We start from the raw sequence: 22621 nt of genomic DNA on the forward strand, positions 1-22621 counted from the left end.
CTTACATAAGGCCATAGATATACGTCCACTAAAAGATAATCTAACCTAGAGGTATGCCCTGGCCTATTGTACGTGTGGGCGCCCAACCTATCCGAGGGTGTCCTCCCATTTGCTGCCCTTAGGTTGAATTCAAGGCTCAGGGAGTATAACTGGAGCGCCACTTCTGACCACCTTCTAATCGGTGGGATTTCCAGAGCCGGAATCCCCCACCTGGTATCCTCCTCTTCTTGGTCGAGGGAAACGTCCAAGCCCAAGGGCTCGAACGTGCAGTTCATATCACCGGCAACCAATGTACGAGACTTATATGAGGTATTGTTTAACAAAGTCTCGAGGAGAGATATTACAGGAGACTTTCTCCCGCCCACGGTTCCCCGGGCATAAACATTGTAAACATTTAAAACAACTCTTCCCCTTTGATCTATTAGGGTGATGTTTTGTATGTCACCATGTACTAATCCATTCACTGTGCTAAAACCCAAACACTTATAAATGCACCAAGATACTATCTTTGCAGTACTCTAATCATTCAGTCAGTGCCTAAGTATTCATACACTGACCCAGGCCTTAGCACATGGACTGCTTCAAACCCCTATGCACTATGCATGCAGTCTTCTAATCACCTAGACACTTGTCTTTCACACTTTCAATTTCGTAGTCAGTATCCATACAGTCCAGCACTTGCCACTCCATTTGCACTCCTCTAGTGACCCATTCAGCACCATGTACTAATTCATTCACTGTGCCAAAACCAAAACACTTATAAATTCACCAAGTCACTCTCCTTGCAGTACTCTAATCATTCAGTCAGTGCCTAAGTATTCATGCACTGAGCCAGGCCTTAGCACATGGACTGCTTCAAATGCCTATCCAGTATGCATGCAGTCCTCTAACCACCTACACAGTTGTCTTTCACACATTCAATTCCCTAGTTAGTATTCATACACTTCTAGCAAACACCCTGTCACTCACCCAGTGTGTCTCCTTATAGTACTGTGATCATTTAGTCAGTTAGCATGTAGTCTTTTAGTGAGGTAGGCTTTAGGGCATGAACTGCTTCAAAGTAGTATGCACTATGCATGTAGTGTTTTAACCATCGTCACACTTGTGGTTCAGGCTATAGTTTCTTAGTCAGATTTTATATAAAATGTGTTTGTACAGTAATGGAATAGTATACATTTGAAAGTTATTAATATACATTTATTTGTGATTCTTTTTTACAGATACAGAACAGGAGTGTTTCTCATCTGTTTCCACTCTTCTCGTGCAAGATTGTTTGGATGAAGGGTCCTTAGGTGTTTCATCATACTTGCTGTGCCGCACGAGTATTTTTTGTTAGGATCCCCTCGTAACAGAACTCTTTGGCAAATCTTGCGAATGAAGAAGGTGGCATTGGTCTTTGTTTGCCCCTTGGAAAAAGTTAAAAATTTCTTCACCACTGAAGAAAAACGTTGTGGGCGTGGTGCCTTCTGCAAACAAATTTCCTCAGATTCGGTAAATATTTTAAAGCGGCAACACTTACAGTTGAAGTTAAACTTATAAAATTTTGTTAGCTGTATGCATTTTATATATCTGTGATTTGTTTCTTGTGGTATTTTGTTGAGAATACCATATTGGTTTTTTTTTAACAATCTTTCTGATTTTCCAGGTCTGTCGTCGACATCCGTGGTTCCCACAGGAGTGTTCCGCCTTGTTGTTTTGTATTATTGTTGTTACATTTTGTTTATTAGTTTATTGTTTATATTTAGGTTAATAAAAAAATAAAGTTTGAAAATAGTTTATCGTTTATATATTTATTATTATAAAAAATAAAGTTTGCAAAAAATAATAATAATGTTTTTGGTTGTTCTCTTATCTGCTGTGTGACTCTTTCTTGTTCTTATTACTGTTATTTGATGGAGTCCACCATGGTGTTAAATTTTGGGGCACTTATCGCTGGAATACTGGTGATATCTGCAGTTTGCACCAACTTGTGAATAGTGTGTTAGATTTATCTCAACTTTACTTCCGTTAAAGTGCTGATAATGAAATGGAGAATAGCCGTTCCCGTGCAAAAAGATACGAGGTGCACCTTTGCGATTTATTCTAAATACTTAAATTCTGAATTGTATTGCACTGAGGTATTGGCTGCACTTACAGTGTACACCCAAAATCTATTAAGAAATGTCATTGTATTTATATTGATTGGGAATAGTGCGTCACGTGCTGGATCTTGACGAGATACACTGCTCAGTTCGTATATTGTTGTGCACACAAAAAAAATCACATCACAACTTTCACACCATTTGCAATGCGACACAAATTCCGGCGATAAGACGCGTTAGCACCGGGGATTTTACACCTGCTTTCTGCTGGTGTTAAGCAGGACAACTACCTGCACCATGAAAGGGAACACAGCCAAGAGCCACACCAGAACACCCACAGGTGCCATAGAGTCAATGAGCATGATACAGGGATACCCATGAGGGCCAGAAGACTCATCTCAACAACTCTAGGACCGGCAATGCCCCCCAAACCCACATCTTAGTAAGTGTGTCCCTGTGGTCATTGTCTTAGCATGATAGGCACGAGCCTTGCAACATCACAGTGTGCTGTCACCTCAGCGTTGGCAGTGAGGCTGGATGTGTAGCTACGTACGCATCCTCCTGCATGCACAACTGGCGTGTGCTGGTCTGTCGTTCACAGGTCAGTGCAGGGGTGTGCCTATCCGGCAAGGGGAACGGGGTGTCTCGGACATGTCCGTGTACAGGAAGTCCGGTAAGTGTGTCTCTGTGTTCTGGTGTGGCCTGTTACAAGAGCCGCAGCAGTCGATGTTGTAAAGTGGCATGCACCACCTCCAAACGGCACTGTGATGTTGTAGTTGGAATGTAGCAGGACATGCGCAAATAGGCATTACTATGGCGTGCCGTACGAGTGCACGAGATACAACAGCTCACCATACAAAAGTGTGGGGGCTCGTGGGAGGGAGGAGCAGCCGTTTGGCAACATAACACACCGTGAACTCGACCATGTGCCACATGCTGGGGATCTCATCCATGATGATCACGGTCTCAGACATCCCTCAACACCAACGACTGGCCTTTGTACACATCCTGTATGAATGCAGCGTGGTTATGCAGCGTAGTTTTAACTTCTATGCTCATTCAGTGGTGTGATGTTGGCAGGTTGTGTGACTTTTGCTCCTTGTTAGTGTGTTTCATTTTGGCCATTGTTAGTCTATATGTGTGTTGTACTTAATTGTGCATGTGTGCCATTCTGCCCATCTCCCCCACTCCCTGCTTCTTCCTTTTCCTAGTACTGTTGTGTCTATAATTTTGTTGCTGCACACATAAATACATGTAAAGAATAAATTAGAATAGTTTATTGATTCTTTTAGGTTTCAAAACTTCCCTATTGGTTTCTTTTTAATTTTCCATATGAACCGTTTTTTAAATTTTCAACAACACATAGAAGTCAGAAGTGCAACGTATTCTATCAACACACTTTCTAGAACATTCTACAATACATACAGCTTAAAAGTTCATAAATTTTTTAAAACTTTACGATATTTTTTTGTAACATTTTCTTGAACATTTAACGACACGTGCAGGTTAAAAGTTGCCGATTGTTTTAAGTTCGAACAGTGCCTTCCAAATGCAAGTAGCAGGTGTGGTTGAGCTGAGCAAATTTTAACCTATGATATGTACTCCACATTGAAACTGTTTTTTCTTAACCAATCACAAAGATGCTTTTCCACAAAACTAATGTGCACCCTACTTTTAAAAAAGAATGCTTTTCATGATATCTTCAGAGATAAGTTATAGATAGGAATTAGCATTTAAAAAACCTTTGAAATTCACTGAAAAAACCATAGGTTTCATGCACGTTATAGTTAGGAATTGGCATTTAAAAAACCTTTGAAATTCACTGAAAAAACCAAAGGTTTCAGGGGCTTTATAGTTAGGAATTAGCATTTAAAAAACATTAGAAATTCACAGAAAAAAACATAGTTTTCAGCGGTGTTATAGTTAGCTGCCCATTTCACTCGTACAAATCCATAGAAATTCCTCTGTTATAGTTAGTTCTGCTAACTATAACTCACGCGCCCGCAATGCACTGCTGATAATGTCACATATTGCATCATTCATGACATGGTCAGTGACATCACTGATGACATCACTGATGACATCTCAAATGACATCACTGATGACATCACTGATGACATCATCCACTGAATGTGGTTTAGTTTGAAATTTAAATATGTATTATATATATACCAATCTGTATTGAAGATTGAGTGGATATATAACTGTCTGGATGGAGGATTTAGTAGCTGTCTGACTGTCTTTTTAAGTGAGTAATTAAAAGTGTCTCACTTAATACATGGATTAGTAACTACACTATGTGAATGATTACAGCACTGCCTCTGTTGTTGTATAACATGCTGCCTCAGTTGGTCACTAGCTACATGAGTGTGTATATTAGTTATTGATTAGTTGGGTGAGTATCTGTATGGGACACTGAGTTTGTGTGTGGTTGGATGGGGTGTGTGTAACTATATGCATAGATGTGTGAATGGTTGATTGACTAGGTGTATGGGTTTAAGAGTGCATGTGGAAACAGTTGTTTGGGTGACTGAGTGTATTTATTTGTGTGTTGGTGAGCGAATATATGTTTTAGTTGTACATCTTCAACAAAGTAAAAAAATAAAAGGCATTGTATGTGAGAGTTGGTGTATATAAATAAGTTTGTGTAAGAGTCAGTGATTGTGAGAGTAAATATATGAATGAGTGTATAATTGTAATGGTGCTTTTTTAACATATTAACGATGAGTTACTATGTGTTTAAATAAATGAGGTGTCGTTGGATAATTGTGTAAGTGAGTAAATTTAAGTGCGATACATTTTTTTCATGAGTGAGTAGGATGACTGCATAACCGACTAAGATGACTGCTGATGTGTCAATGTCTATATATGTGTATAAGTGCATTTGATAGTGTTCTATTGATTAATGACTGCATGCATAGATGATTCTGTTGTTGAATGGGTAGTTTTGTGTGTAGACTTAGGAATCAGTGAGTGGGTATGTAGTAACTGGTATTGGTGTGTCAATGGTTTCAAATATGGTACTGTGTATTTTACAGTGAGTGATGAAAGGTTATACTAGTGTATGATGTGGTGTATCGGATTGTCAAGTGGATGATGTCATCAGAGATGTCATTTGAGATGTCATCAGTGATGTCACTGACCATGTCATGAATGATGCAATATGTGACATCATCAGCAGTGCAAGGCGGGCACGTGAGTTATAGTTAGCAGAACTAACTATAACGGAGGAATTTCTATGGTTTGGTATAGGGGTGGGCGGAATTTGCGAAAGTGACTTTCGCAAATTATCGCGAAAATGTTAAAAATCTCAGCAAACACGCGGAAATATCGCGAAGATGCAGAAGTTTTTTTCCCGCCCGTTCGCGGTATTTTCTGCGTGGTCGCGGCTCGCCAACTTACCCATGCGGTTGCTCGCGGGCGCGGCCATCTTGTTTTCACTCTTCTCGTGGTGCATGATCGCGAGAAGAAAGACATGATCACGCGACCAATAACATTACTGCGGGCGCGAACTCTCGCGAGACAGCGCAAATGGCTACCAACAATCCAACATCTCGTGGAGAACGCGACCGGATCGGGAAAACTTGTCGGCGAACGCGGGGATTCAGGTAAGGCGATCGCGCATGCGCAAGAATGTATTATTTTAAAGCGCGAGTAAGAAACAAATTATCGCTAAGCTGCGGAATGTGGAAATTTTGACATTTTCGCGCTCTCTGCGGAACGCGAAAATGTCAAATTATTGCAATTTCCGCGAGCGGAACGGAAATTTAGCCCAGGGCTAGTTTTGTACCTCTGAAATGGGCAGCTAACTATAACACCCCTGAAACCTATGGTTTTTTCTGTGAATTTCTAAGGTTTTTTAAATGCTAATTTCTAACTATAACGTCTCTGAAACCTAACATTATATATTTTTCTGAAAATTGCAAAAAAACATTTTTTAATAAAAACTGAAATATTGATTAATTTTCTTGTTTTTATTTTAATATATTTATATCATTTACTTTTTTTTAAAAAATCCCATTTTTTTTCGCAGTCGCGCACTCAAAGTGTACACATCACGGTGGGTGCGTGCATTCTAGCCGCCATTTTAGAAAAGTCATGAAGGATCCGCGTATGGTGTGCGACGGCTGCATCATATACATTTAATATCACGTGACATGCGCGATTGGCATGCGACCAGTCTGCGACTCGCACATTCGCAACACATGCGCATTACGGTACAAGATGTTTGCGTGCTTGCGGGTCCCGCGTGACATCATATACGTGCTGGGGCGCGCTGGGTGCGCGACCCCCGCAAAAAAATGTTTTGTTCCAAAATGATATGTATGTGTCTTCAATATACATATTAAGGAAAGAGATTATGTAAGATATTCATCAAAATAATATATTTGTACTTACAAGAAACTTATATTATTTTTAAATACATTTTCGCGAAGTCGGGTGCGTGCGTCGTGAGTGCAGAAAACCAGGTCAGCAGAGCTGCTGTAGAGCCAGAGAACCAGGTCAGCAGAGCTGCTCTAGAGCCTAAGAACTAGGTCAGCAGAGCTGCTCTAGAGTCAGAGAACCAGGTCAGCAGAGCTTTTGTAGAGCCAGAGAAACGAGGTCAGCAGAGCTGCTTTAGAGGGAGAGAACCTGGTCAGCAGAGCTGCTTTACAGCCAGAGAACCAGGCCAGCAGAGCTGCTTTAGAGCCAGAGAACCAGGTTAGCAGAGCTGCTTTAGAGCCAGAGAACCAGGTCAGCAGAGCTGCTTCAGAGCCAGAGAACCAGGTAAGTAGAGCTGCTCTAGAGCCTAAGAACCAGGTCAACAGGGCTGCTCTAGAGCCAGAGAACCAGGTCAGCAGAGCTGCTGCAGAGCCAGAGAAACCAGGTCAGTAGAGCTGCTTTAAAGGGAGAGAACAAGGTCAGCAGAGCTTCTATAGAGCCAGAGAACCATGTCAGCAGAACTGCTTCAGAGCCATAGAACTGGGTCAACGGAGCTGCTTTAGAGCCAGAGAACCATGTCTGCAGAGCTGTTGTAGAGCCAGAGAACTAGTTCAGCAGAGCTGCTCTGTAGCATAAGAACTAGGTCAGCAGACTTGCTGTAGAGCCAGAGAAACCAGGTCAGCAGAGCTGCTTTAGAGAGAGAGAACCAGGTCAGCAGAGCTGCTTTAGAGCCAGAGAACCAGGTCAGCAGAGCTGCTCTAGCTGACACTGAATGACTGACACTGACTGACTGACACTGACTGACTGACACTGACTGACACTGATTGACACTGACTGACACTGACTGACTGACACTGACTGACTGACACTGATTGACTGACACTGACTGACTGACACTAATTGACTGACACTGACTGACACTGATTGACTGACACTGACAGACTGACTGACACTGACTGACTGACATTGACTGACACTGACTGACACTGACTGACTACTCTCTACTACTCTACTACGGACTCTCTACTACTCTCTCTCTACTACTCACTCTCTACTACTCACTCTCTACTACTCTCTACTACTCACTCTCTACTACTCTACTACTCTCTACTAATCACTCTCTACTACTCACTCTCAACTACTCACTCTCTACTTCTCTACTACTCACTCTCTACTACTCACTCGCTACTAATCTCTACTACTCACTCTCTACTAATCACTCTCTACTACTCACGCTCTACTACTCTCTACTACTCACTCTCTACTACTTTCTACTATTCACTCTCTACTACTCACTCTCTACTACTCACTCTACTACTTTCTACTACTCTCTACCACTCACTCTCTACTACTCTACTACTCACTGTCTACACTCTCTACTACTCACTCGCTACTACTCTCTACTACTCACTCTCTACTACACTCTCTACTACTTTCTCTCCCTACTACTCTCTACTACTACTCACTCTCTACTACCCTCTCTCTACTACTCTCTACTACTCACTCTCTGCTACTCACTCTACTACTCTCTGCTGCTCTCTAGCACTCACTCTCTACTACCCTACTACTCTCTCTCTACTACTCACTCTCTACTACTCTCTCTCTACTACTCTCTACTACTCACTCTCTACTACTCACTCTACTACTCTCTACTACTCACTCTCTACTACTCTCTCTCTACTACTCACTCTCTACTATTCACTCTCTACTACTCACTCTCTACTACTCGCTCTCTACTACTCACTCTCCACTACTCACTCTCTACTACTCCTACTACTCACTCTCTACTACTCACTCTCTACTACTCTCTACTACTCTCTCTGCTACTCACTCTCTACTACTCACTCTCTACTACTCTACTACTCTCTACTACTCGCTCTACTACTCACTCTCTACTATTCTCTACTACTCACTCTACTACTCTCTCCTACTCTCTACCACTCACTCTCTACTACTCACTCTCTACTACTCTCTCTCTACTACTCACTCTCTACTACTCACTCTACTACTCTCTACTACTCAACCTGTAATACTCTCTACTACTCACTCTGTACTACTCACTCTCTACTACTCACTCTCTACTACTCTCTACTGCTCACTCTCCACTACTGATTCTCTACTACTCGCTCTCAACTACTCTCTACTACTCACTCTACTACTCACTCTCTACTACTCTACTACTCTCTCTACTTCTCACTCTCTACTACTCTCTCTACTACTCACTCTCTACTACTCACTCTCTACTACACACTCTCTACTACTTGCTCTCTGCTACTCGCTCTCTACTACTCTCTAGTACTCACTCTAATACTCACTCTCTACTACTCTCTACTACTCACTCTCTACTACTCCACTACTCTCTACTACTCACTCTCTACTACTCACGCTCTACTACTCTACTCACTCTCTACTACTCACTCTCTACTACTCTCTACTACTCACTCTCTACTACTCTCTACTACTCACTCTCTACTACTCTCTCTACCACTCTCTACTACTCACTCTCTACTACTCTCTTCTACTCACTCTCTACTACTCTCTCTCTACTACTCTCTACTACTCACTCTCTACTACTCTCTACTACTTTCTACTACTCACTCTACTACTCACTCTCTACTACTCTCTACTACTCACTCTCTAATACTCACTCTCTACTACTCACTCTCTACTACTCACTCTACTACTCTCTACTACTCACTCTCTGATACTTTCTCTACTACTCTCTACTACTCACTTTCTACTCTCTATTACTCGCTCTCTACTCTCTACCTCTCTACCTCTCTCTCTCTACTACTCTCTACCTCTACCTCTCTACCTCTACACCTCTACCTATACACCTCTACCTCTCTACCTCTCTGCACATGCACACATATGCACATATATGTATGCATATATATGCATATGCATTTATATATATGTATGTGTATATATATATATACAAATATAAACATATAAATATAATCTGCATATCTATATAAATATAAATTCATGCAAACATATACATATACATATATGCATACATATGCATGGTATGTACATGAAAGTTTGAAAAACTCTAATACAGGCAAAGCTAAAAAGCCATCTAATTACAAACTGAATTGCTTTAACTTAAACGAGGGCGAGACCTTATGCATTTTCAATGCTTGTTTACTTTGATTCCATCAAGAAGGCATTCAGATGTGTCACACATTTTCCATAAATTCTGAATGGTAGCACTCTAGTTGCTCATTAGATCACTGTAGTAAAGCTACTGCTCACCAGGGAAGTCTGCTGCTGGTATTGAAAGTGCATGTTTCAGTCTGCATGTCAGAATTTTTTAATGAAATAGAAGAGGATTTGAGAAGTCACTCAAAATGTGCCCTAATTTTTCTTTTTTCCTCACGAATCATAATTTATATGGCAAAATGAACCTCCTCATTGTGTTCCTTTTAAATTAAACTACTCACTCTCTACTACTCACTCGCTACTACTTTCTACTACTCACTCTCTACTACTCACTTTCTACTATTTATTTATTTATGAAGCTTGTAAAGCACACGGCTACCCCCCGAGGGGGTGTCCCGGCGCTGTAGACTGCAGACTTTGAAAGAGAAGCAATTTTAAGGGATGGTGAATAGCTAGGTTTTCAATTTATTACGAAAAAGAGATTCTGAAGGAATAAACCTAAGATCTAGTGGTAGGCTGTTCCAGAGTTTAGCCGTCATTACGGTGAATGCTCTACCGCCCATTCTGGAGCGGCGAAAGCGAGGAACAGTAAGGAGACGTAGGTTGTTCGACCGCAAGGATCTGACCGATTGGGTTAGCACAAGTCTCTTTCTCAAGTAACCCGGGCCTGACCCATTAAGGGCCCGAAAAGCAAGAGTCAGCATCTTGAACTGAATGCGATGGGAAGCCAGTGTAACTTCTTACGGTAGGATGCAACCGACTGACGGTAGGGGATATTACATATCAGTCTCGCCGCCGCATTCTGAACGATCTGAAGACGTTCAATTTGGTACAAGGGGGCACCGGCATAGAGACTGTTGGCATAATCCAGATGTGATGTAATCAGGGCGTGGATGACAGTTCTATGGGCATCCAAAGGAAGGTACGGAAAGATCTTTCTAATCATACGCAGTTTCCCGAAGCAGGCTGCCGTGACCTTATTAATTTGAGCTTTACAGGAAAGAGCGTTGTCGAATTGAAAGCCCAGATTACGAGCTGTTTGGACAGGAGTGGGAGGGGGGTTAAGCACAGTCGGCCACCACACAGTGGCAGGTAGAGTAGTTTTCTGATTAAAAAATAAGACCTCCGTCTTATCGGTGTTGAGCCTGAGATGATTAGAAGTCATCCAGGAGCATATATTGCCAAGACAATGGTGAAAACTGGCGAAGCTGGAGTCAGAGTGATCTCTAAAGGAAAACATAAGCTGAGTATCATCAGCATAAGAGATCACTCTGACCCCCCAGGACTCCACCACCTCGGCCAAAGGGGCAAGATACACGTTGAAAAACAGAGGGCTCAGCACAGAGCCCTGAGGCACACCACAGAGGAGGGGTTTACCCTCTGATTCGAACGGTTTGAGAAGAACCTTCTGAGTTCGTCCTGTAAGAAAGGAGGCAATCCAAGATAGAGCGGCACCACCCAATCCAATCTGCCTCAGACGATCCAATATAATTTCGTGGGACACCGTATCAAAAGCGGCGGATAGGTCGAGGAGGACCAACATGGCCTCCTCGCCCCTATCCACACACTCCCGGATCGTCTCAGAGACCTCTAATAGAGCAGTCTCAGTACTAAAACCAGTTCTAAATCCTGACTGTGAGTCATGAAGCAGTGAATTGGCTTCTAAATAATCTGACAATTGTAACTGCACAGCCTTTTCCAGGACTTTCGCCGGTTTGGGGAGGAGAGAGATGGGGCGATAATTGCAAAATTGCGCCGGGTCCGCATCCACTTTCTTCAGAATGGGGACTAACATGGCCTCCTTCCAAACAGTCGGGAACTGGCCCGTGCGCAATGAAGAATTCCAAATAGAGAGAAATGGTCTGACCAACAGGGGAGCCAAGTTGCCCATGACCTTAGCAGGGACCGGGTCTAGAGGGGAGCCAGACTTGCACTGGGTAAGCAGATTAAGTGCAGACTCAGTAGTAAGCTCTTTAAAAGCCACCAATGACGATCTCGCAGAGTCACTGGCACAGGAGATATGGGAGGTCAGCACAGTAGGAAAAGAAGACGTAATGTTGTCAATTTTGTCTTGAAAGTACACCGACAAACCATTACATAAAGCCTGGCTAGAGGAATTCTGAGGCACCATAGCGGGGGGCTTAACAAAGTCCTTTACAATATTGAAGAGAGTTTTAGAGAAGTTATCTGCATTCTTGATTTGTAGAGCAAAGAAATCTCTCATCGTGGATTTTTTTAATTTTAAAAAGATTTTTAAAGCAGACTTGTAGATAGTTTTAGCCTCTAGATCATAAGTTTGCCTCCATTTACGTTCTAATTTTTTGCAACGACTCTTTTCCTCACGTAGGGCAGGGGAGAACCACGGGGCAGAAGGTCGAGATCTAGCGGAGGTGATAAGTTGTAGGGGTGCGATGGCAAGCAGTAGAGCAGAATTGAGCTGAGCCACGCTAGCGTCAATATCTTTAGACAGTGAGTCTGGTTGATAAGAGAAAAAGGGATCTAAGGCAGTGCAGGTAACTTTATGCCATTTTCTCCCGTACTCCCTACCAAGCACCACCGGACCAGGTGCCGAGGGAAGCGTGAGGTCAAAAGGGAGAAAGTAGTGGTCTGACCAGGTGAGAGGGAGGGAGGGATGTACTGTAATACCAGGATGGTTAGAGAATATTAGATCAAGAGTATGGCCCACTACGTGAGTCGTGCCCTGAACTAATTGGGTCAGGTTTAAGCCCTGCAAAGTGTCTAATAGTTGAGTAGCCTGGGAGCAGGAAGAGTTTTCAGCATGTAGGTTGAAATCACCAAGCACTATAAAGTGCGGATGTTTAAGGGAAAGATCCGCTATCTGGTGTACCAGTAGCGTAAGGGAGGGGGCTGAAGCATTGGGGGGGTTATACACTAAAATACCAGCTAAAATAACAGCAGCCGAGTCTGAAATGGTGAAGTACATGGCTTCAATCAGCCCAATATTCGTGAGTTTCCTGATGGTCAGACGGAGATGAGATTTCAATATAATAGCAAGACCTCCTCCAGTTTTACCACCCTCTCGATTAATGCCCATTAAGAGATAGCCAGGGGGAGTAGCTAGATGAATATCAGGTTTGAAAGTGTCTTTTATCCAGGACTCGGTAAGGAACAGGATATCCCAAGCATGGGTAACAAGAGATGTCCAAATATCGCTAGCATGGCGAGGGAGAGAGCGGCAGTTGACCAAGCCAGCCCTCAGCGTCAGGGGGTGAGTAGGACGCTTGGTCGGGTTGGAAAGAGGAAGGGCACGTTTTCTCAAAGGGAGAAGTACCAGATCATAGTGAAGGCATGTAAAAGGGCGACCCTCCAGCTTGCACGGAGAGCAGCGGTAGGTCGGCATACACGTACCTGCTCTCATCTGAAGGAGCTGCTCTCTAGACCAGTAGAGAGAGTTAACCTCAGAGCGACAGGCAGGAGAACTGGCCCTGGGAACTGGCCCTGGGCACGGGCCATGCGCGGACGGGCGCAGACGGGCTTGCCTTAGGCGCGCCTTTGGCGCGCCATTGGCGCGCCCGCTGCACCCGCCCGCTGCGCGGATGGGAAGTCCATCTATTTTTATACATAGAGAGGAGGGTGGGAGGCGTCCAAGAGCTGGACCACTACCCTGCCTTCCCCTAAGATGGCGGCGGCTATCCTCTGCGTGCCGGCGTCAGCGCCTGAAATCGGCTGCGCCTGGGAGTGTGGGGACCCTTGAGGCGATGTAAATCTCACATGCAAGGATCGAGGTAAATTAAAACAGCACAGTTCAAATATATACAATTTTTTAAAGCAATTACCAGCCAAACGTGCACTGAGTAACGTGTAGAAAAGTAGAGAACGCCCCCGGCTTCCGCCTCAGTGGAAAGTGAGCATTAGTCTAAAGGCAGGCAGGAAATGAGCCCTTAAGTAGCGAGGGAGGGTGGGAGGCATCCAAGAGCTGGACCGCTACCCTGCCTTCCCCTAAGATGGCGGTGGCTATCCTCTGCGTGCCGGCGTCAGCGCCTGAAATCGGCTGCGCCGGTGGCCAATAGAGTGTGGGGACCATTGAGGCGATGTAAATCTCACATGCAAGGATCGAGGTAAATTAAAACAGCACAGTTCAAATATATACAATTTTTTAAAGCAATTACCAGCCAAACGTGCACTGAGTAACGTGTAGAAAAGTAGAGAACGCCCCCGGCTTCCGCCTCATGGGAAAGTGAGCATTAGTCTCTACTACTCTCTACTCACTCTACTACTCATTCTCTACTACTCTCTACTACTACTCTCTACTACTCACTCTCTACTACTCACTCTCTACTACTCACTCTCTACTACTCTCTACCACTCACTCTCTACTACTCTACTACTCACTCTCTACTACTCTCTACTACTCTCTCTCTACTACTCTCTCTCTACTACTCCCTCTCTACTACTCACTCTACTACTCTCTACTACTCACTCTCTACTACTCACTCTCTACTACTCTACTACTCTTTACTACTCTCTACTACTCACTCTCTACTACTCACTCTCAACTACTCACTCTACTACTCTCTCTACTACTCACTCTCTACTACTCTCTACTACTCACTCTACTACTCTCTACCACTCACTTTCTACTACTCTCTCTCTCTACTACTCACTCTCTACTACTCACTCTACTACTCTCTACTACTCTCTCTGCTACTCACTCTCTACTACTCACTCTCTACTACTCTACTACTCTCTACTACTCTCTCTACTACTCACTCTCTACTACTCTCTACTACTCTCTCTCTATGACACACTCTCTACTACTTGCTCTACTACTCACTCTACTACTCACTCTACTACTCACTCTCTACTGCTCCCTACTACTCACTCTACTACTCACTCTCCACTACTCTCTACTACTCACTCTCTACTACTCCACTACTCTCTACTAATCACTCTCTACTACTCACTCTGTACTACTCTCTACTACTCACTCTCTACTACTCTCTACTACTCACTCTCTACTACTCTCTCTCTACTATTCTCTCTCTACTACTCACTCTCTACTACTCACTCTCTACTACTCTCACTCTACTACTCTCTACTACTCTATACTACTCACTCTCTACTACTCTCTACTACTCTCTCTTTACTACTCTCTCTACTACTCTCTACTACTCACTCTACTACTCATTCTCTACTACTCATTCTCTACTACTCTCTCTCTGCTACTCAGTCTCCACTACTCACTCTCTACTACTCACTCTCTAATACTCACTCTCTACTACTCTCTACTACTCACTCTCTACTACTCTCTACTACTCCCTCTACTACTCACTCTCTACTACTCTCTACTACTCTCTACTTCTCACTCTCTACTACTCTCTACTACTCACTCTCTACTACTCACTCTACTACTCACTCCTACTCACTCTCTGCTACTCTCTCTACTACTCTCTCTCTACTCTCTACTCTCTATTACTCATCCTCTACTCTCTACCTCTCTACCTTTCTCTACCTCTCTCTCTACTACTCTCTACCTCTCTACCTCTATCTCTCTACCTCTACCTCTCTACCTCTACGTCTCGACCTCTACACCTGTACCTCTCTACCTCTCTCTACATGCACACATATGCACATATATGCATATGCATTTATATATATGTATGTGTATATATATATATATATACATACATATATAAACATATATATATTCTGCATATCTATATAAATACAAATATAAATGCATGCATACATATACATATATGCATGTTATGTACATGAAATTTTGAAAAACACTAATAAAAGCAAAGCTAAAAAGCCACCTAATTACACACAGAATTGCTTTAACTTAAACGAGGGCGAGACCTATTGCATTTTCAATGCTTGCTTACTTTGGTTCCATCAAGAAGGCATTCAGATGTGACACATTTGCCATAAATTCTGAATGGTAGCACTCTAGTTCCTCATTAGATCACTGTAGTAAAGCTACTGCTCACCAGGGAAGTCTGCTGCTGGTATTCAAAGTGCATGTTTCAGTCTGCATGTCAGAACTTTTTAATGAAATAGAAGAGGATTTGAGAAGTCAAAATGTGCCCTAAGTTTTCTTTCTGCAGCACTAATCATAATTTCTATGGCAAAATGAACCCCCTCATTCTGTTCCTTTGCAAATTAAATGTTTGAAATGTTACCACTTTATTCCAATCAAGATGGCTTCAGGTGTGCCATACCTTTGTCATAAGTAAGACTGTTAGCGCTCTATTTGTTCTTTAAAACACTCTGGGATTTATGTCATTGAGCTATACTTGGGCTACATCTCGGTGATATTTGTGCTACATTTGGGCTCTTTTGTCTCTGGTGGCCATCTTGGTAGACTTGTTATGAAGTTTCCTAATTTCCTCATTTACTACAGTCTCCTCAGTAGGCATACTGTCAGTTTTTTACTTTGATTCAATGTAGAAGGCATTCAGATGTGTCACACATTTGCCATAAATTCAGAATGTTAGCACTCTAGTTGCTCATTAGATCACTGTAGTAAAGCTACTGCTCACCAGGGAAGTCTGCTGCTGGTATTGAAAGTGCATGTTTCAGTCTGCATGTCAGAATTCTTTAATGAAATAGAAGAGGATTTGAGAAGTCACTCAAAATATGCCCTAATTTTTCCTTCTGCAGCACTAATCATACATTCTATGGCAAAATGAACCCACTCATTTTGTTCCTTTTTAAATTAAATGTTTTAAATGTTACCACTTTATTCCAATCAAGATGGCTTCAGGTGTGCCATACCTTTGTCATAAGTAACACTGTTAGCGCTCTAGTTGTTCTTTGTAACACTCTGGGAAGCTGCAGTAGAACACAAAGGAATCAACTGACAGTCTCTGCCCTTGTTGGATGTACATGTTTTACTGAGAATATCAGACTTCATTCTCACATGACTGAGAAAGATAATGTGAATTTACAGAAAATATGCTCTCAGTGTAGCTTATAGATCACCTTCCAAACCTCTGTGGGAAAAGCATGTTAAAATAGTTTTCTCTCAAACATGATTCATGATATCTCAGCAGAAGGCTTTTTCACATGGTGAAATCACCTTAGAACATACCACAATTCCTAAAATGAGTATGGTACCATCAACAAATGATTTATAATGTAACTAAAGTCTTAAAACCTTCTATTAACTGCAATGCTTTTTAATGAGGTGCTATCATGTATATTGGTCCCAAGATGGCTGCCAACACTTCTTGGATGAAGTGCTGACAGCCAATCAGATCTCACAATGAGATGTGTGGTTAAGCTCCGCCCAGATATATATGTGATTTTACTTTTGATTTTCTCAGGAACTACTGAACGGATTTACACCATATATGCAAAAGGCACATGACTACCTCTTTGACAAATTTCAAGTAATTCTGTTCAGCCGTTCGGGCTGTACCTTCGACTAAAGGTCCTATGGGAAAATGCATGGGGAAAACGCGTTTTGGGACCCCCCTTTTTTCTCAGCACCCGCTTGACGAATCACCCCGAGACTTTCAGGGTTGGAGCTGAGCAGAGCGCCCCATTAGTTTTGAAAATTTCACGAAGATGAGTCAACCGGCGCCAAAGTTATTCAAAATAGAATTTTCAGATTTCCTATGGGAACTCGGTCCTAACTATAACTATCTACTGGCGACCGCCAGTAGATAATATATATATATATATATATACATATTAAAAAACCATAGGTTTCACACATGTTATAGGTAGCTGGGCATTTCACTCGTGAAAAACCAATGAAATTCCCCCGTTATAGTTAGTTCAGATAACTATAACTCGCGCGACCGCCACTCTATCACAAGGATGATGTCATCGGTGATGTCATGACTAATGCCACTTACCATGTCATGAGTGATGTAATATGTGACGTCATGAGCACCGGATTGCGGGCGTGCGAGTTATAGTTACCTGACCTAACTATAACGGGGGAATTTCATTGGTTTTTCACGAGTGAAATGCCCAGCTAACTATAACATGTGTGAAACCTATGGTTTTTTAAGTGAATTTGCAAGGTGTTTTAAATGCTAATTCCTAACTATAACGTGTGTGAAACCTATGGTTTTTTCAGTGAATTTGTACGGTTTTTTAAATGCTAATTTATGTATTTATTTTTTTAAAAAGTTTTTTCACCGTGCGCGTACCGTGCGCGCACGGTGCGCTTCACGCACCGTGCGCGCGCTGTGGGCGTGCGGTGCGCTTCGCGCACCGCGCACCCACGTTACGTAGTTCGCGGAATTTTTCCGTTTCTACCGTGCGTGTACGCTACGCGCACTCCGCGATTTTTCATAAAAAAAAATAAAATAAATTTTTGCCCTTGGGGGTCCTTCTAGGAGCCCCTGACCAAGGCTAGGGGGTCAGGAACTGTCCAGCCTGCCCCCCTTTTCACATTATCCACCTTTGTTTTTCACCCCCTCAGACTGCGAGAGACAAAATGGCGGCCGACACTTCCTGGTTTCGACCGATTCGAATGTTTAATAAGATCTAACAACCAATCAGAATCGCGCTCACGCACGGCAGCGTGCGCGTACGGTAAGCTTACGGTACGCGCTCGGAGCGCGCCTATAGATATATATATTGATTTAAATGCTATTTTCTCAGGAAATACTGAACAGCTTTACACCAGACCTGCAAAAGGCACATCCCTGACCTGAGGACTACCTCTCTGCCAAATTTCAAGTAATTCTGTTCAGCCGTTCGGGCTGCAGCTTGGACTAAAGGTCCTATGGAAAAATGCATGGGGAAAACGCGTTTTGGGACCCCCCCTTTTTCTTAGCCCCCGCTTGACGAATCCCCCCGAGACTTTCAGGGAAGGAGCGGAGCGCCCCAACTATTTTGAAAATTTTGCGAGGATTCGTCAATCGGCGCCAAAGTTATTCAAAATAGAATGTTGCGGATTTCCTATGGAAACACGGTCCTAACTATAACTATCTACTGGCGACCGCCAGTAGATAATAAATAAATATTTATATATATATATATATATATATATATATATATTATTTTATATATATATGTATATATATATTCACTTAAAAAACCATAGGTTTCACACATGTTATAGTTAGCTGGGCATTTCACTCGTGAAACACAATGAAATTCCCCCGTTATAGTTAGTGCAGGCAACTATAACTCACGCGACCGCAATCCTTTGCTGATGACGTCAGATATTACATCACTGTATTTAGACACTTATTTACCCATGTCTTCTTCCATTAATTTTTAGCTATACATATATTACAAATTTATTTTTTTCAGAAAGACACATATGTCATCAGTGATGTAATATCTGACATCATCAGCAGAGGATTGCGGTCGCGTGAGTTATAGTTGCCTGCACTAACTACAACGGGGGAATTTCATTGGTTTTTCACGAGTGAAATGCCCAGCTAACTATAACATGTGTGAAACCTATGGTTTTTTAAGTGAATTTGCAAGGTTTTTTAAATGCTAATTCCTAACTATAACGTGTGTGAAACCTATGGTTTTTTCAGTGAATTTGTAAGTTTTTTTAAATGCTAAGTTATGTATTTATTTATTTATTTTTTTAAGGTTTTTCACCGTGCGCGCACCGAGCGCCCACGTTACGTGGATCGCGGAATTTTACCATTTCTACCGTGTGCGTACGGTACGCGCACTCCGCGATTTTTCATAAACAATTTAAAATACATTTTTGCCCTTGGGGGTCCTTCTGGGACCCCCTGACCAAGGCTAGGGGGTCAGAACTGTCCAGCCTGCCCCCTTTACACGTTATCCACCTTTGTTTTTCACCCCCTCTGAGTGCGAGAGACAAAATGGCGGCCGACACTTCCTGGTTTCGACCGATTCGAATGTTTACTAAGATCTAACAACCAATCAGAATCGCGCTCGTGCATGGCGGCGTGCGCGTACGGTAAGCTTACGGTACGCGCTCGGAGCGCGCCTATAGATATATATATTGATTTAAATGCTATTTTCTCAGGAAATACTGAACAGATTTACACAAGACCTTCAAAAGGCACATCCCTGACCTGAGGGCTACCTCTCTGCCAAATTTCAAGTAATTCTGTTCAGCAGTTCGGGCTGTAGCTCGGACTAAAGGTCCTATGGAAAAATGCATGGGGAAAACGCGTTTTGGGACCCCCCCATTTCTCAGCCCCCGCTTGACGAATCCCCCCGAGACTTTCAGGGTAGGAGCGGAGCGGAGCGCCCCACCTATTTTGAGAATTTTGCGAGGATTCGTCAATCGGCGCCAAAGTTATTCAAAATAGAATGTTGCGGATTTCCTATGGAAACACGGTCCTAACTATAACTATCTACTGGCGACCGCCAGTAGATAATATATATATATATATATATATATATATATATATATATATATATATATATATATATATATATATATATATTCACTGAAAAAACCATAGGTTTCACACATGTTATAGTTAGCGGAAATTTTACTGATAAAAAACCAATGAAATTCCCCCGTTATAGTTAGTGCAGGCAACTATAACTCACGCGACCGCAATCCTCTGCTGATGCTAATACTGTATTTAGACACTTATTTGCCCATGTCTTCTTCCATACATTTTTAGCTATACATATATTACAAATATTTTTTTTTCATAAAGACACATATGTCATCAGCAGAAGATTGCGGTCGCGTGAGTTATAGTTGCCTGCACTAACTATAACGGGGGAATTTCATTGGTTTTTTATCAGTAAAATTTCCGCTAACTATAACATGTGTGAAACCTATGGTTTTTTCAGTGAATTTGCAAGGTTTTTTAAATGCTAATTCCTAACTATAACGTGTGTGAAACCTATGGTTTTTTCAGTGAATTTGTACGTTTTTTTAAATGCTAAGTTACTTTACGCCAATCGTGGCGTGCGCGCCCACTTAACGCAGTTCGTTCCGTGCGCGCACGGTGCGCTTCGCGCACCGTGCGTGCACAGTGAGCACGCGGTGCGCTTCGCGCACCGCGCGCCCACTTTACGCAGTTAGTGCCGTGCACGTACGGTGGGCACGCGGTGCGCTACGCGCACCGCGTGCCCACGTTACGCTAGATGGGCCATGTACGCACGATGCGCTTCGCGCACCGTGGGCACATGGAGGACATATGATGCACTTCGTTTTGAAAGGTAATATTTTAATTTTTCGTATGTTTTATAAGCCATGCACAAATGGTGCCCTTCGGGCACCATTTGCACACGGGGTGGAGAGAGTGTGGATAATTATTATTTTTTTTTTTAAATATATTTTAGTTTATCTCATCTCTAATACGCCATGCATAATTGGTGCCCTGCGGGCACCAATTGCACACGGGGTGGAGAGAGTGTGGATAATTTTTTTTTTTTTTACATTTTTTACCGTACGCTACGGTAAGCGTAATCGGCGAAATTACCGAAAAAATAAAAATTCAGTTTTTGGCTTTGGGGGATCTTTGGGGACTCCCTCAACATGGCTATGTGTGTGGGAGCTGTCTAAACAGCCCCTTTACATGTTTTTGGGCTTTATATTTTAGAAATCACTCTCAGTGCGAGAGAGAAAATGGCGGCCGCTGCTTCCTGGTTTCGGCCGATTCGAATGTTTACTAAGATCTAAGAGCCAATCAGAATCGCGCTCGCGCACGCCACCGTACGCGTACGGTAAGCGTACCGTAAGCGCACCGTAAGCTGGCTCAGATATATATATTGATTTAAAGGCTATTTTCTCAGAATCTACTGAACAGATTTACACCAAACCTACAAAAGGCACTTCCTTGACCTGAGGACTACCTCTCTGCCAAATTTCTAGTAATTCTGTTCAGCCGTTCGGGCTGTAGCCCTGTCTAAAGGTCCTATGGAAAAATGCATGGGAAAAACGCGTTTTGGGACCCCCCTTTTTTCTCAGCCCCCGCTTGATGAATCCCCCCGAGACTTTCAGGGTAGGAGCGGAGCGTAGCGCCCCACCTATTTTGAAAAATTCGCGAGGATTCGTCGACCGGCGCCAAAGTTATTCAAAATAGAATGTTGTGGATTTCCTATGGAAACGTGGTCCTAACTATAACTACCTACTGGCGACCGCCAGTAGGTAATATATATATATATATCTATATGCCTTGGGGCGGGACTTTCTGAACAAATAAATATTGTGGAATCAAACACTGCTGCATTTGTATTTCATTCCAGCCACTGATGAAGAGAGAACCAGTACTCGAAACGCGTATGGCTGTGATTACCATGGAAGCGTGATGGGATTCTGTTAAGTGCTACTGCCGGCATTGGTGTGCTGCAAACCCCTTCTGGTGAGATATCCTCATTGAGGCACCCCTCTTGGTTTTGTTGTTATGCGGCTGGTCCGGCGCAAGGATGTCCCGCTGCTCAATGCTCGGATCCTGGGTGCAAGCAAACGCTGGCACCGTGTAAGAGGAAGGGGGCCTCGCTGCCGGGATACGAATAGAGCATGACAGTTTCCTTTTTTACGCATCTTCACCCACTTGGGAGACATTAACTGTATTGTGCCACTGGGATTGATTATTTCGAAACATGCGGCACCCACTGGGGTTTTATCAAATCCTGAGTCCAGGCAACAATTTGTGGGACTACCTTAACCAGGATGCCTTGCGCCCATTGGGGCGGGACTTTCTGAACAAATAAATATCGTGGATTCAAACACTGCTGCATCTGTATTTCATTCCAGCCACTGATGAAGAGTGAACCAGTACACGAAATGCGTATGGCTGTGAATACCATAGAAGCGTGATGGGAATCTGTTAAGGGCTACTGCCAGCATCGGTGTGCTGTAAACCCCTTCTTTTGAGATATCCTCATTGAGGCACCCCTCTTGGTTTTGTTGTTATACGGCTGGTCCAGCCGTGAGGATGTCCCACTTCTCAATGCACAGATCCTGGGTGCAGACAAACGCTGGCACCGTGTGGATGGAAGGGGGCCTCGCTGCCGGGATACGAATAAGGAGCACAACAGTTTCCTTTTTTTATGCATCTCCA

This window comes from Triturus cristatus, chromosome 9 (genome assembly GCF_964204655.1).
Source record: "Triturus cristatus chromosome 9, aTriCri1.1, whole genome shotgun sequence".
Classification (NCBI taxonomy): Eukaryota; Metazoa; Chordata; class Amphibia; order Caudata; family Salamandridae; genus Triturus; species Triturus cristatus.